This window comes from Geospiza fortis, unplaced genomic scaffold (genome assembly GCF_000277835.1).
Source record: "Geospiza fortis unplaced genomic scaffold, GeoFor_1.0 scaffold874, whole genome shotgun sequence".
Classification (NCBI taxonomy): domain Eukaryota; kingdom Metazoa; phylum Chordata; class Aves; order Passeriformes; family Thraupidae; genus Geospiza; species Geospiza fortis.
Window position 1 is genome coordinate 1,022,375 of NW_005054456.1, and position 7,899 is coordinate 1,030,273.

General features: G+C 48.0%; 1 long non-coding RNA gene across 1 annotated transcript; it reads right to left on the reverse strand.

Moving 5' to 3' along the window:
* Positions 1 to 2,769: 2,769 nt before the first annotated feature.
* LOC115948640 lies at positions 2,770 to 6,967 on the reverse strand. The gene is made up of 3 exons (XR_004082439.1): positions 6,887 to 6,967; positions 5,531 to 5,607; positions 2,770 to 3,559 (listed from the first exon to the last, which is right to left on the reverse strand). It is a non-coding gene; the product is annotated as an uncharacterized LOC115948640 (long non-coding RNA).
* Between the last annotated feature and the right edge of the window lie 932 nt (positions 6,968 to 7,899).

Consider the following 7,899-nt stretch of genomic DNA (forward strand, 5'->3'; position numbering starts at 1 on the left):
AGGAATGCCATTTTTGCTGTCAGACTGGAGCTCAGTGCTCAGAGAGAGGGAATGAGTCTCTGAACTGTCACCCACTAGTTTTCTCCTGGAAAACAAGAGCTGATATTGAAGGAAATGCTGGCATTTAGTCTTTACAGTATGGGGGGTAGAGGCATGATAAAATAGAGAGAAATTCGAGGCATTTGGATAATGATTAAGGGACCTCTCTGAATACAACAGGCTGACACCAATTTACTCTGGGGGATGTAAGTCAATCTGTGTGATTACTAATGCTGACCTGTAGTGCAACATGGATGCAATTCCTGCCTTCAGCTGCAGTGCATTCCCTACAGTACACTGTCACTCAGCAGCCTGGTTTGCCTTGTCACTGTTAACTGTTTCCATCTTGCCTGGACTGCAGTGCTGCTGTCAGCTCTGTCCTCTCTGTCTGTACCTCCAGCCAGCATCCCTTTGTCCTCCAGGGACTTGGCAGGGAGAAGGAATGCCTCCTGGCTTTAGCAAACCAAATTTGTAAGAATTACTGGCTTTTTTTATATCAGTGGGTGCAGCAAGGAAAGCATGGGGAAGCAGCTGAGCTCAAGTTACACACACCCTCCTGCTTGGCCCTGACTTCACCCACAAGGTTCATCTCTGCTGCCATGAATCATCTCTTTTTGGGTCAGCAGCCTAACAGCAGGGTCACTTTGCTGCTTGTGGCCTGAGTGCTATGTAGAGCCACACTTTTACCTTTACAGCTCTGAACTACAGGATGTGAGCTGGGAAAGATCAGAATAAAAAAGGTCTCCTGCCTATATTGTGAGGGCTTCACAAGCATGGTGACAGCCATGCAGGGAGGGCTGTGCTGGCTGTCAGACTGCACTCCAGGGAGGCAGACAGGATCCAGTTTGTCCCCGTGGGACTCATGGCAGCCAGCCCTGAAGAACCCATGCTGCAGAAGCTGCTGACATCAGCAGTTCCAGGGGTGGTGCAGAACAAAGGAGTTGAGAGGAATGGAGAGCTGCAGCCACGCTCATGCAGGGCAGTGGCATACGGTGCAAGGTCAATACTGGGTGAGAAGGGAACTGAAAATTTCTCAGCTTCCCCATCCTTACCTCAGCAAATTTAGGCCCAAAACACATGACATGGCACTCTCCTTCCCCCCCCCCCCCCCCCATATAATCCTCATTCATTTTCAATTAGCTTGGTATTTTGTGCAAGTTTTCCTGCTGTTAAAAGCTCTGAGCTCCAGGTTCACTCATTGACTATGTAACACCATGGTTTTTTCCATCTTGTGATTCCTCCCAGCACTGATCTGCTCTGACAAGGTGTGGATACCTTCCTCAGAAGACATGAAGCCTGGGAGAAGATACAGAGGAAGAAGGCAACAGGAGTTAAGAAAGGGGGAGCAGATGGACCCAGATGGACCAGCCCCCATGTACTCCATGTTGTCACTCCTCTAGTTAGGGCAGAAACAGGACTTTGGTCACAAGTAGCAGAAGAGTGGGAACATCAGAAGCCTGTCTCCAGTGCTGAGGTGGTTTTCCCTGGGTAACAAGTGTGTGATTATTTCTTTATTTTACTTTTAGTGTGTTTTCCATGTTTCTAGTAAAACCTGTTGGCAACAGAATGTTTTCTTCTGAAAGCCACAGAGGGTTCTGCCGTGTTGCATCACTATCAAACCCGAAAACTTCTCCTTTCCTTGCACTGTGTTCATCTGCTGAGCTCTGCTCCAGAAGGGAAGGAAAAGTTCAGCTTCTGCTCTGAAAGGACACTGCTCCGCAAAAACACACTAACTCAAGTGGCCAGCACAGTGTCATGAGACTCACAGTTCCCCTTGCAGTGCCTGTCCCATGGAGGGGACCTGCTGGCTTTTACAACTGCTGGGTTTGTACCATACTTCAGAGCAGGGAGGTGGGAGATGAAGTCCCAGAGAAATTTGTACCGCTGTAATTTGATGCTCGTTCTTGTAAGAGAGGAAGGGGTTTACTTTCTTCCCCTTCACCCTAGTCATCTGGAAGGATCTGGGAGCTGAAGGGAAGAGTTATCTAAAAAGCAGAGGGTAAACTACTGGAAGCAAATATTGAAAATGCATGAGAAAACAAGAATGAAGGGCATAAACAAACCCTTGGCGGCTGTGGTGCAAAGGAGGCTGGGTGTGTAGAAACCTCGAGGTTTGAGTGACAGCAGGGCTTGGGGCTGACATGGCTGTGTGCTTCATGGAGGAGCCACTGGGGACAAAGCAAAGCCTGAAATCTTAGACCTTGCTCTCTTTTGAAGCTAACCTCAGTGATAAAGATCAGAGTGATGTCTGTGAGTCATGAGGAGGTGCTTGAGAGAGACCATGGGAATGTGAGTCACAACCAGTAGTGCCATTTCTGACCACTTGTGGACCATGTTTGTCCAGAAGTGCACAAGCTAGTCAAAAAGCAGAACACAATTGCTTAGGCAATGATATACATTCATGGGTTCCAGCTTAGTACAAACTCCAGGTTCTTCAAAATATTTACTAAGAAATAGTTGCAATAAAAAGCCCAAAAGCTTAGTATTCAAGTTTATTAATGCTCTCAAATATTGCAAAATTTTCTGGTGGTACTGTCTTAAAACTAGTCAGTAGAGTCTTGGGATTTTTTTTTTATTCTTGAGTTTTCCATGTCAAATGCTTCCAGAGAATTTGATTTGTCAAATTGGGCTGGATGCTGCCCCTGTCATTCCTCCACCGTGACATATCTGAAATGCTACAAGTCAGTTACTGAAAACACTTAGCAATCATTACATCTTCAAGTGGGATGATTTAGAGGGAATTACTTTAATTAAATAGCAGAATAGGCAACCTTGCTGCAAGTGCTGACTAGGAATGAGACTTGCAAAAACAAGAAGTCTTCTCCAAACAGCAAGGCTCCCAGGAGGGGCAATAGACTCCATAGCCTAATTTAAAACAGCTTGAATCAACATGCATTTTTCACAGGCTAATGGGCCAGAGGGAAGTTAATGAGCAGCCTCATTAGTTTGTACTCCATATAAAATGATTACTACACGTCCAAAGGCAAGATTTTTTATTATGGATAATGCTGCCTTTAGCCATGATGTTGTGATTATAGTTGCCAAGATCCTTGTTAACTGAGCTTAATTTACAGCTGGCTAGTTAATGCTGTGTAAGAGAACAGCATTGTATTTGGATGCAAATAACAAGGACCCAGGGCACAATTCCCTGTCTTCACAGTGCAGAGAAGTTGCACCAGCACCACTTCTTTGATTTACTGTTGGGAGGGATACCCCAACAGATACTTCCAAAACCGGGGTGGAAGGGAAACCTGGCAGCACAGGATCCTTCAGGTGTTCTGGAACAATGGGATGGGCTGCTCAGTACCTCGGTGGGTTTCTGGAGAAATGCCGAAAGGAAGGCTCCTGCCAGAGCAGGAGGAAAGGGCTGCACCCCCGGCGTCGCGTTGCTCAGCAGTGCCTCACTTGGGGTATTTGACAAACTGACACTCTGCACACTGAGTGTCGGACTCAGCTTGTCAAATACACGCAGTGCCACACTGCAGCTCCCGGGGTCACGGTGGCCTCGCCGGATGCCAGCCTGGGCACACAGAGGGAAAAGAAGCACAGCAGCTGTTGTTAACTTCACAGGCTTTTTCCAGTTAGCAAAAAGCATCATTTATCCTCCCATATTTCCCCCTCCTGCACTCTTTTTGGGTGAGAGAGAACCACATCAGCAGACACTGCCTTCTGCTGCTGAGGAAAATATTCACTCTATTAATTCAGAAGTCAGAAAAAGAAGTACAACTTTGCCCCTGGGCATACATATAGGGGTTAATCACTGACTCTGTTGGAGGCTCCTCCATTTGGCAGGATACTATAAAGATTATGATGCTGAAAGAAAACCAAGCTCCACAAAGGGAAACAATTAACTTCTTCAGAAGTGAAGTGAAACTTTCTCTTCCGTTGACAAACTAACCCCCTTCTGCTTCATTTCTAGCGAACAGAGAAAGCCTTTCCTGCAATAAGTGGAGCTTTCCACCTCCAAACACTGGCATAATCCAGCCTTTAAGGGTGAACATTATATTCACACACACACACACACACTTCTTGCACAAAGCCCAAATATACTGTTATTCCCTTGTTCTTTTAACAGGAGTGTGCAGGAAATGCAGAACTGCACCTAAAGAAAACTAAATAACAAACATACACAAAAGAATATGTTGCACAGTATTACTCTATTCTGTGTCCTTCTCAGATGTTGACTGTTTAGAAAATCAGTCTAGAAACAGATTTGAAATTTTGATACTGTACAGCTCTCCCAGAAAAATCCATGCTGGCTCCAAAGTCACACATCCATTTGGCACAACACTTTTTATGTCATTCATACTTTTTGTGGACATGTAGCTGAGTTTTTAGCATGGTGTTTTAGCTTCCTTACCAGTCCATGGATTTTAATTTCACATGACCAGCATCACCAGTTTGTGAGAAAGTAGTCATGCTATTTTTAGTATCAAAAGTAAAGACTGAAATGTTTGTAATTATATTTTTAAGGTAGACCATTAAAGACACTAAAATAGAATTAGATTAAGTATATTAACAGTATCATACAGTGGGCAATTCATCAACCATTTCCACCTCTAACTTCTGTGACTATTTTACACAGATGATCATAGAATTCCATCTAATATCACATACAGAAACATACCTGGAAAGGAAAAGGTTTTTTCAGGTGAAAACGTAGCAAATACATGTTCTCCAAAATCAGAAGAGAGTGGAGTAAGACTGAAGAGCAAGAAAACAGCAACAGCTTTCAAGGTAAAATCTGTTTCTCGACTGAGTCACTACCAGGTTTGCAATTCTGGCATTCCCCTGTCTCCACCTTTGCCTTGGGTGCAATGTAGATAGTGACCATTTCTGTGCTCTGCCTCCTCATTCCAAATGCAGTTCAGCCATGGCAGATAAAACTATGTAGCAATGGATAAAATCAGCATATGCACTTCATGAAGATAAGAAAACTATGTTAATGAGCTGATTTAAGATCAGCCTACTGGAGTACAAGTGAACCTGTGATCCCCCAAAGGACTCTAAGCCATACCAAAACATGGGGAAGCCACTAGAGTAAGACTAAGCAGGCTCTTCCACGGGTATCAGTGACCAGATTGCCTTCAGCTTCAGTGCTGATGTCCAACAGGGGCAGATCTGGCCTTGGAGGGGGAAGAAGAAAAAAAGGCAGCACTGCTTCTGCAATTGAAGCTTAAAATAATCCCCCACTGTGGCTTTCTGAGGGGAAAAACAGCCACTTAAAATGTTGCTGTGAGGAACAGATAAGGGGTGGGGACACAATGGAGATAATTCTATCAGCAGATGGGAATGGAACTTGCAACTCTACCCGTAGAGATCATATCTAAAGTGAATGGATTTGTCATTGTCAGAGCTTCTGGTTTCAAGCTAAAGTGGGTATTCCCCAGTAAAAGCTCAGTGTTATAAAACTGAGCAATCTACTGCATACTCTGAAGGCCAAACAGAAAGAATTTTTCTTCCTGCATTCTGACATAAGTCAGTCCCTTACCAAATTCGCAAAAAGTCCCCTCCAGGCTGCACATCATCGCTCAGGTATTTTTACAGGGCTGTCAGACTGTTCTGGAACTTGTAATGAAAATAAATGAATAGTAAGATTATTGGATAGATTCAACTCTAAACTTAATAACAGCGTGCATGTAAGTGTGGCTGTGTGGTTTTCACATGCTGAGTACCAGAGCCCTAGGATGCAGCCATTTCTAGGCATGCATTTATTTTGCAGGATTTGAACTGGAATCAAGGTCATCTCTGTTCTCCCCTTGGTGAAACACAAATCACAGCCTGAATTGAAAGCAAGAATCCCCACTGATCTGTGGCAACAGGGTCTGCTGAACCCCTGGCCAGCGGAAACCTTGGGTTGTGCTTCTCCTAGGAGCTGGAAGCCTTTGTCATAACAGAGACAAATAAGGCTTTGCTCATGGCAGGCTTCCACTGGATGCTGTCCTGCTCCATATATGACCTTCCTATGCCCCCAGCCCTGCAGTGGACACTGCAAGAAGCTTTGCCATAATAATGCTGGTTCACTTCAAAGCCCCCAGGAAGGGCCTGATAATGCCCCCATTACCTTCAGGTCACCCTCACATGCTCCCACAGCCCCTGCACTCCCCTGAGCCCCACAGCCCCCGTCCCTGCACACTGGATTCTGTCCCCATCCCCAGACACCCAAAGAGAGGAAGAGGGTAAGCGCAGTAAACTTTCATCTGCTCTACTGAAACCATGGGGACAGTGAGAAATGGAGCTGAAGAGAACGCTCGCACACGGCTGGGACAGGGTCTCTCCCTGCTTACACCCTCCTCCATCCCACACCCTGCCCTGCTCATTGTGAGCTGCCTCATCTATGACTAATTTAGATCAAAACCTACCACTGCCAGCAGCTCACAGGCAGCATGTGTGTGTCTGTGAGCTGAGGGAGCACACACACATGTACCCTGCTGCTGAGTAGGGCTACAGATCACTGCTAATTATAATTCATCTTCATCAAGGAGCCAGGGCACAGTGCTCCCTGGCTGGGACCAGTGCCATTCCATCCCTGAGCCTGCCCTCCCCAAGCACACCCAGCTGAATGCTACCTCATCCCTGAAAGGAGACACCAAAAATCCCCTCTGGCTTAGGCAGACGCAGCCCAGCACTGAAGGGCAGCAGCCCAAACCCAAGCAGGATTAAGACCCCTCAAAGTTCGAGGTGTAACACGGGGTGGGAGGACAGCTTTCTTCATTGCCAGGAACATGGGCACCCCACACCTTTCGGTGTCCCAACACCTACGGGCCTTTGGGATGAAGCCCAAAGGACACGTCCTCCCCTGTCCCCAGCCCCCCTTCCGTGGGCAGGACGGGGACCTGGCACCTACCATGGCGGGGCCGTGCAGAGCCATGTCAGGCCGGGCCGGCAGCGTGGGGCTCAGCGGGGGTCGGCAGGAGCCGGTGGGGGCTCAGCCCGGGCACACAGCTCGGTTTTGAAGGGGCTGCTCCTCCTTCAAGAGGAAGCTGCGAATGGGGAAGATAAGGCTGAGGTTAGATAACAGGAAATGTCTGGATGTGAGTGACAACACATCCAGGTTGTGAAAGCAGCTCTCCCCATCCTGCACGAGGCTCACGAGCGGTGTGAGGGCGAGTGCCGCGGCCTTTGTCCAGTGCAGCCATGACGCTCAGGGCCGGGCACGCAGGGCCTGTAGCACACAGCCACCGGCAGGGCAAGGATGCGCACCGGGGAGGCTGTGAGCAGCCACACCAACTGTCCCCAGCCCGGCCACCTCCATCCCACAGCGGGCAGGCTCCACTGCCCTGGTTCTGAGGAGCCATGCAGGGGGCTGTGAAGGCACAAACAGCCACAAGGGCTCTGGGTCAGGACACAGCCTCATGCCCAGGGGTGGATCTCTCACCTTGAGAGGAGTCTGAGTGAGGTGCAGGGAAGCAGAGTTCTGTCCTCAGGGCTCCAGCCATTGCAGGAGGTTTTCTTCCAAAAGCTGCCTTGCAAGGCCCACCTTGCTTTTGAACTCATGGCCATGCCTCAGCTCTTCTGTTCCCTTGCACTCACATGAGCAGAGAGGTTTTGCTTTCCCAGTTCCAGCACCCAACCAAGGAGCTGGCCCTGCCTCTGTGCCCCTGCTGGTCCCTCCAAGAACCCTCTGGTGTCCACTGAGGTCCCCGTCCTGGAGCATCCACAATGCCGGCACAGAAAAGTAAACACCAGTGGATAGCTCAGATTTGTAACCAAAGCAAGTCCCAGAGTTTCTCCTCTCCTGTCCCCTCCCTGTACCGCCCTCAGTATGAGGCAGTCTCAAGTGGCACCTAGAATCAGTGCTGTTTTCATCCAGCCTGGCCAGAACCTCAGCTGGCCAGCACAGCTGTGGGGACAGAGACC